We start from the raw sequence: 9,528 nt of genomic DNA on the forward strand, positions 1-9,528 counted from the left end.
GTCAGATCTGCTGCTCCATTTGGATATTTGTCATTTTTGCCATGATTACTGTATGCATGATATGCCCATGAGCTCTACATATGTTTTGTTAAGGGTTTTGCCATCTTTCCAGAGGTGCAACCCATGTATTTTTGTGATGTGTGTGGTGACTAGCACAAGCTTGCTAAGTGAGGCACTTGGTAATGCTGATTTCAGGGACTTAGCATTTCCACGAAGTCCTTGATCTGTTCATTTCATGATGCCATATGTTCATGTTGTTTCCTAGTGATCCATGCCTCTTTTGAGAATGATCAGTAAGGATGTTTTGTTAATCTTGTAGTGCTCTATCCATCCATGTCTTTGTTTGCAATTATGGAGCACACTAGCTTGAGTCAATCAAGCTCTACTTTTGCTATTTCGTGAATCTGGTCAGATTGTCTACTTGTTAGCGATTTTGCCGAGGATGTTGTAGTTGATCCATGCATGATATGTTATTGTTCTTGCCATGTATAGCTTGTATTTTGTGTATTCTTGATGGGTGTATGCTTAGATTGTCATGACTTGCTCTGTAGTGAGTGCATCGAGCTCGTAAACATGCCTACTTGATATCTGTTTTTAGCATGCTCCAGTTTTCACTAAGTCTGAGAACTGATTATGTTTTTGCCATGTTCACATGCTTGCAAATGTATTTTCTGATCCCTTTTGGCTCAAGGTCACTAAGGGACTTTTGTTAAGCTCTTTGAGTAGCTCCATGCCATGCTTTACTTTGCCATGTTCAGGTCCTGTAGCATGTAGTTTTGTTGCTCCGAAGAGTGCTACATGATCTGAAATTCCAGACAAGTGTTAATTTCACTAATGTCTGAGATCTGTTTGCCATTTGCATTTTTGCCATGCTTGTTTGAACCTGTTAATTGATGAATTGGCCGTAGCTTAGTGCTAGACTTTTGTTAAGCATCTTGAATGCATCCCTGCCATGTATCTTGTTGTCATGTTTGGGTGCTGTAGCACGTTCATCTCATTGCATTTAGATGCCTACTTGCTGTAAATCGCAGATCGGTGCCATATTTGAATTGCTTGCCATTTCCAAACCGTAACTCCGATTCCGGTGATCTTTATATCGTTTTCAAGTGATTTCATCTCATCTTTCCAATGGCACACTTGGATTTCCAAGTTGAGGCCAGGTTCATTCATCTCTTGTCAAATCATGCATATGCATCGCATCCCGCATCCCGCATATCATACCATGTTCTTGTGTTGGTTGTTTACTATGTTGCGTGCTTCTTTCCGGTGTTTGCTTCTTCGGGTTGGTTCCGATAATGTCGCGTTTGTGAGGACCTGTTCGTCTACGTCCGTTTGTCTTCTTCATGGACTCGTTCTTCTTCCTTGCGGGATTTCAGGCAAGATGATCATACCCTCAAAATCACTACTATCTTTGCTTGCTAGTTGCTCGCTCTTTTGCTTTGCCTATGCTACGATACCTACCACTTGCTTACCATGCCTCCTATATTGTTGAACCAAGCCTCTAACCCACCTTGTCCTAGCAAACCGTTGATTGACTATGTTACCGCTTTGCTCAGCCCCTCTTATAGCGTTGTTAGTTGCAGGTGAAGATTGAAGTTTGTTCCTTGATGGAACATGGAGATGTTGTTCCTTGTTTGGAACATGTTTACTTGTTGGGATATCACTATATATCTTATTTAATTAATGCATCTATATACTTGGTAAAGGGTGGAAGGCTCGGCCTTATGCCTTGTGTTTTGTTCCACTCTTGCCGCCCTAGTTTCCGCCATATCGGTGTTATGTTCCCGGATTTTGTGTTCCTTACGCGGTTGGGTAATAATGGGAACCCCTTGACAGTTCGCCTTGAGTAAAACTCTTCCAGGAATGCCCAACATTGGTTTTACCATTCGCCACCTAGCCTTCTCTTTTCCCTTGGGGGTCGCACGCCCAGGGGTCATCATTATTTAAACCCCCGGGCCAGTGCTCCTCTGAGTGTTGGTCCAACTTGTCAGCCGCCGGTGGCCACCAGGGGCAACTCTGGGCTGGCCTACCGGAAGTTTAGACAATCCGGTGTGCCCTGAGAAAGAGATATGTGCAGCTCCTATCGGGATTTGTCGGCACATTCGGGCGGTGTTGCTGGTTTAGTTTTACCCTGTCGAAATGTCTTGTAGAACCGGGATACCGAGTCTGATCGGAATGTCTCGGGAGGAGGTCTATTCCTTTGTTGACCGTGAGAGCTTGTCATGGGCTAAGTTGGGACACCCCTGCAGGGTTTTGAACTTTCGAAAGCCGTGCCCGCGGTTATGGGCAGATGGGAATTTGTTAATGTCCGGTTGTAGAAAACCTGAAGTTGACCTTAATTAAAATGAATCAACCGCGTGTGTAACCGTAATGGTCTCTTTCCGGCGGAGTCCGGAAAGTGAACACGGTGTTGGAGTTATGCTTGACGTAGGTTGTTCTAGGATCACTTCTTGATCATAGTTTCTCGATCGTGCTTTGCCTTCTCTTCTCGCTCTCTTTTGCGTATGTTAGACACCATATATGCTAGTCGCTTGCTGCAGCTCCGCCTCATACTTTTACCTTACCCATAAGCTTAAATAGTCTTGATCGCGAGGGTGCGAGATTGCTGAGTCCCTATGGCTCACAGATACTTCCAAAACCAGCTTGCAGGTGCCGATGAGACCGTGCAGATGACGCAACCAAGCTCAGGAGGAGCTCGAGGAAGATCTTGTCCTTTGTGTTGCTTCGTTCTAGTTGATCAGTAGTGGAGCCCAGTTGGGGTCGATCGAGGACCTTTGTCGCTTTTGGGGTTCTTCTTTTATTTTGGTTCCATAGTCGGACCTTGATTGTATCTGGTTGATGTAATGCCTTATTCATGTATTGTGTGAAGTGGCGATTGTAAGCCAACTATGTATCTCTTTCCCTTATGTATTACATGAGTTGTGTGAAGATTACCTCTCTTGCGACATTGCTTTCAATGCGGTTATGCCTCTAAGTCGTGCTTTGACACGTGGGAGATATAGCCGCATCGAGGGCGTTTCACTCGGCTTTTGATCTCATTGGGTATTCTGACACTAACTATGCTGGTGATCGTGTGGACCGTAGGTCCACATTAGGCACATGCCATTTCCTCGGACGATCCTTAGTATGTTGGTCCTCGAAGAAGAAGAACTGAACTGAAGAACTTTGATAACCCACAAGTATAGGGGATCGTAACAGTTTTCGAGGGTAGAGTATTCAACCCAAATTTATTGATTCGACACAAGGGGAGCCAAAGAATATCCTCAAGTATTAACAGTTGAGTTTTCAATTCAACCGCACCTGAAAGACTTAATATCTGCAGCAAAGTATTTAGTAGCAAAGTAATATGGAAGTAACGGTAACGATGGCAAAAGTAACAGTAGTAGTTTTTGTAGTGACTGTAACAGTGGCAACAGAAAAGTAACTAAGCAACGATCAATATGTGAAAAGCTCGTAGGCAATGGATCAATGATGGATAATTATGTCGGATGTGATTCCTCATGCAACAGTCATAACATAGGGTGACACAGAACTAGCTCTAGTTCATCAATGTAATGTAGGCATGTATTCCGAATATAGTCATACGTGCTTATGGAAAAGAACTTGCATGACATCTTTTGTCATACCCTCCTGTGGCAGCGGGGTCCTATTGGAAACTAAGGGATATTAAGGCCTCCTTTTAATAGAGTACCGGAACAAAGCATTAACACTTAGTGAATACATGAACTCCTCAAACTATAGTCATCATCAAGAGTGGTCCCGATTATTGTCACTTCGGAGTTACCGGATCATAACACATAGTAGGTGACTATTGACTTGCAAAATAGGATCAAGAACTCACATATATTCATTGAAACATAATAGGTTTAGATCTGAAATCATGACACTCGGGCCATAGTGACAAGCATTAAGCATAGCAAACTCATGGCAACATCAATCTCATAACATAATGGATACTAGGGATCAAACCCTAACAAAACTAACTCGATTACATGATAAATCTCATCCAACCCATCACCGTCCGGCAAGCCTACGATGGAATTACTCACGCACGGCGGTGAGCATCATGAAATTGGTGATGGAGGAAGGTTGATGATGACGATGGCGACGGATTCCCCTCTCCGGAGCCCTGAACGAACTCCAGATCAGCCCTCCTGAGAGAGATTGGGGCTTGGCGGCGGCTCTGTATCGTAAAACGCGATGAATCCTTCTCTCTGATTTTTCTCTCCCCGAAGGTGAATATATAGAGTTGGAGTTGAGGTCGGTGGAGCCTTAGGGGGTCCACGAGACAGGGGGCGCACCCCCACCTTCGTGGACAGGGTGTGGGCCCCTAGTGTTGATTCTTTTGCCAGTATTTTTTATATATTCCAAAAATATTCTTCGTGAAGTTTTAGGTCATTTCGAGAACTTTTATTTCTGCACAAAAATAACACCATGGCAATTCTACTGAAAACATCATCAGTCCGGGTTAGTTCCATTCAAATCATGCAAGTTAGAGTCCAAAACAAGGTCAAAAGTGTTTGGAAAAGTAGATACGATGGAGACGTATCAACTCCCCCAAGCTTAAACCTTTGCTTGTCCTCAAGCAATTTAGTTGACAAACTGAAATGATAAAGAAAAACTTTTACAAACTCTGTTTGATCTTGTTGTTGTAAATATGTAAAGCTAGCATTCGAGTTTTCAGCAAAGATTATGAACTAACCATATTCACAATAACATTTAGTTCTCATGTTTACTCATATCAATGGCATAATGAACTAGTGAGTAATAATAGTAAATCTCGGATGACAACACTTTCTCAAAACAATCATAATATGATATAACAAGATGGTATCTCGCTAGCCCTTTCTGAGACCGCAAAACATAAATGCAGAGCACCTTTGGAGTTCAAGGACTGACTAAACATTGTAATTCATGGTAAAGAGATCCAGTCACGGTCATACTGAATGTAAACTAATAGTAATGCATGCAAATGACAGTGGTGCTCTCTAGCTGGTGCTTTTTAATGAGAGGGTGATGACTCAACATAAAAGTAAATAGATAGGCCCTTCTCAAAGGGAAGCAGGGATTTGTAGAGGTGCCAGAGCTCGATTTTGAAATAGAGATGGATAATATTTTGAGTGGTATACTTTCATTTTCAACATAACAACCGAGAGATCTCGATATTCCATGCTACACACATTATAGGCGGTTCCCAAACAGAATGGTAAAGTTTATACTCCCCCTACCACCAACAAACATCAATCTATGGCTTGTCCGGAACAATGGGTGCCTCCAACTAACAACAATCCTGGGGGAGTTTTGTTTGCAATTATTTTAATTTAAGCATGGGACTGAGCATCCTCGTTACCAGCCATTTTCTCGTGAATGAGGAGCGGAGTCCACTCCTCTTGAGAATAACCCACCTAGCATGGAAGATATAGATAGCCCTAGTTGATACATGAGCTATTCGAGCATACAAAACAGAATTTCATTTGAAGGTTTAGAGTTTGGCACATACAAATTTACTTGGAATAGCAGGTAGATACCGCATATAGGACGGTATGGTGGACTCATATGGAATAACTTTGGGTTTTATGGAAGTGGATGCACAAGTAGTATTCCCGCTTAGTACAAGTGAAGGCTAGAAAGGGACTGGGAAGCGACCAGCTAGAGAGCGACAACAGTCATGAACATGCATTAAAATTAATCAACACTGAATGCAAGCATGATGTAACGCCCCGGACACACCCGCCGGTGGTCGTTACTCCTAGCGGGATCTAGACTAGCCCCATAGATCAATACTAGTCTTTTCTGCGCACTTTGTCCTCACTCGTGCGCACCCGGGAGCAACTTCCCGGTCGGTCACCCATCTTGAAACTACTCCAAGCTGAGCACGCTTAACTTTGGAGTTCTTTCCGAATGGGCTCGCGGAAAAGAAGGAATTCCTTATTGATATGAGTAGTCTATCATCCCTAATAAGCCAGGCCAACACATGCACCCCCACTCAGAGGAACTGACGCCCTCGTCGGGCCACAGGAACGTTCCCTCTTGGCACATACGTCTATGCTTCCAGTCCAGTACATGTGCCATGCCGTGTGCCACGACGGGTCACAAACGTCATGAACAACATGACCACGCACCTATCCGCAACCATCCGTGTAACCACGAGGGTCGGCTCTGATACCAACTTGTAACGCCCCGGACACATCCGTCAGTGGTCGTTACTCCTGGCGGGATCTAGACTGGCCCCATAGATCAATACTACTCTTTTCTGTGCACTTTGTCCTCACTCGTGCGCACCCGGGAGCAACTTCCCAGGCGGTCACCCATCCTGAAACTACTCCAAGCTGAGCACACTTAACTTTGGAGTTCTTTCCGAATGGGCTCCCAGAAAAAGAAGGAATTCCTTATTGATATGAGTAGTCTATCATCCCTAATAAGCCAGGCCATCACACATGAGTAGGATATAATTCACCATGAACATAAATATCATGGAGGCTATGTTGATTTTGTTTCAACTACATGCGTGAACATGTGCCAAGTCAAGACACTCTAATCATTCAAAGGAGGACACCACCCTATCATACCACATCACAACCATTTTAATAGCATGTTGGCACGCAAGGTAAACCATTATGAACTCCTAGCTAATTAAGCATGACATGAGCAACTATAGTCTCTAATTGTCATTGCAAACATGTTTCATTCATAATAGGCTGAATCAGGAACGATGAAATAATCATATTTATAAAAACAAGATAAGTCGAGTTCATACCAGCTTTTCTCATCTCAATCAGTTCATCATATATCGTCATTATTGCCTTTCACTTGCATGACCGAACGGTGTGGATAAAAATAATAGTGTACGTGCATTGGACTAAGCTGGAATCTGCAAGCATTTAATACACGGGAGAAGACAAGGTAATATGGGCTCTTGGTTAGATCAACAATAATGCATCTGAGAGCCACTCAACATTTTCATCATGGTCTTCTCCTCTCGACCTCGAAAGAAAAGAAAAGAAACAAAACTATTTACACGGGAAAGCTCCCAACAAGCAAAAGAAGAACAAGAAATCTTTTTGGGTTTTCTTTTAATTACTACTACAGGCATGGAAAGTAAACTAGCTAAAAGCTACAACTATTTTTTTGGTTTTTCTTAAGGTTTTTCAAACACACAAGAAGAATGCTTAAAAAGAAAACAAACTAGCATGGATAGTACAATGAAAATGTATGAGCACCGACAACTGGCACGAGTGTTTGAACATGAATGTAATGTCGGTGAGGAATACGTACTCCCCCAAGCTTAGGCTTTTGGCCTAAGTTGGTCTATGGCCATGGCTGGCCTAGTGGATATCCAAAGTTGTAGCTGGGGTCGTACTGAGATGCAGCAACTACTGCTTGATGAGCTGCAGCTTGGAGGCGAGTTGCCTCCGTCCTCCTCTCGCACTCGTTCGCCTCCTCCCTGGTTATAACATATCTCCATTTTGCCCGAAAATCAAAGAAAGTAGGAGCAGGGAGAGCAACATGGACGGTGCGCCGTCTGTCAAAGATTAGTCGGTACTAGAGGAATTGTTCATTCCTCTCAACAAACTGATGGCGAACCATGGCATCATAATCTAGATAAGCAGGAGGCAACTCAATATCATTTCCATGCATGGGTATATCAAGATAGTTAGCTACACGAGTTGCATAAATTCCACCAAACAAATCTCCACTTATATTGTTGTGATGCAACCTACGTGCAACAATGGGCCCCAAGTTATATTGTTTATCACCTAATACCGCACTCTTGAGGACACTAAGACCTGGAACACACATGTGACAAGCCTCATATTTACCGTTGATGCATCTACCAATGAAGAGAGCAAAATAATGTATGGAAGGGAAATGAATGCTCCCTATGGTGGCTTGTGTGATTTCTCTAGATTCCCCCACAGTAATACTAGCAAGAAAGTCTTTATATTCTGATTTGCGAGGTTCACTAACATTGCCCCATTGCGGGAGTTTACAAGCAATATTAAAATCTTCTAGGTCCATGGTATATGATTTATCATAAAGATCAAATAAAACGGCGTGAGAATTGCGCGAGGATGTAAATTTAAACCTTCTCACAAATGAATCAGTTAGATAGAGGTATTGCCGGCACTTATCTGACACGAGGCTCTCAAGATCAGCGTTACGCACATATGCGTCAAATTCATCCTTGATGCCTGCATGGACCATGAAATCCTCTGACGGCCATTCACAAGGCCGCACTTGAGCTTCCGTTGGTAGTTCATTGTCCGGCTCATGGATCATGAGCCTTGGGCCTTGCTTCCTTGAGGAACCACCTTGGTACATTTTCCTAAACATATTTCTTCCTCTGAAAAATTTCTGAAATTTTTAGTGAATCAAACTCAACAAGATTGATAGCAACTACTCCCACAATTGCCTAGAGGCCATATAATGCATTAAAACTACTTTTGACCACATAAATTTGACATGCAAGCTACAGGGTCACCTAAGCAGCAAAAATTTGCAATAAATAAAGCACTAGAACCAAAACTAATTGGACCATTGGAGGAGTCACATACCGAAGAACAATCCCCCAAAGCAGTTTTGTGAATGGAGCTTTGAGCAAGGAGATCGAAAATGGTAGCAAGATGAGCTAGAACTTGGGTTTGAGCTGGTGGAGGATTTTTTCTGGAGGAAGACGGAGTGTGTGGGTGCAAGAATAAGTGGAGTGGGCCAACGTGGGGTCCACGAGGCAGGGGGCGCGCCCCAGGGGGGCACCGTGGACCCTCGTGGCCAGGTGGTGGGTCCCCCTGGTGTGTTCTCAGGGCCAATAATTCTTAAATATTCTAGAAAAAATCATATAAAATTTTCAAGGCATTTGGAGAACTTTTATTTCCGGGGTATTTTTTTATTGCAAGGATAATTCAGAAAACAGACAGAAAATACTATTTTTGCTTTATTTAATCTAAATAACAGAAAGTAAAAGGAGGGTACAGAGAGTTGTACTTTCTAACTTCATCCATCTCATGCTCATCAAAAGGAATCCACTAACAAGGTTGATCAAGTCTTGTTAACAAACTCTTTTTGGATAACATGAAACCGGAGAATTTTCGAATAACACTAGGTTACCTCAATGGGGATATGCACATCGCCAGCAATAAGAATATCATATTTCTTCTTGATAGTAGGAAGAGGAAATTCAAAACCTCCAATAGTAATCGTTGGAATTTTTCCAATAGAATTGATACTGTGGACTTGAGGTTGTTTCTTCAGAAAGTGTACCATATGCTCATTACCATTAACATGAAAAGTGGCATTGCCTTTGTTGCAATCAATAACAGCCCTTGCAGTATTCAAAAAGGGTCTACCAAGAATAATAGACATACTATCGTCCTCGGGAATATCAAGAATAACAAATTCCGTTAAAATAGTAATGTTTGCAACCACAATAGGCACATCCTCGCAAATACCGACAGGTATAGCTGTTGATTTATCAACCATTTGCAAAGATATTTAGTAGGTGTCAACTTATTCAAATCAAGTCTACGATAT

The sequence above is a fragment of the Triticum urartu genome, chromosome 7 (assembly GCF_003073215.2).
Source record: "Triticum urartu cultivar G1812 chromosome 7, Tu2.1, whole genome shotgun sequence".
In the NCBI taxonomy this organism is placed as follows: Eukaryota; Viridiplantae; Streptophyta; class Magnoliopsida; order Poales; family Poaceae; genus Triticum; species Triticum urartu.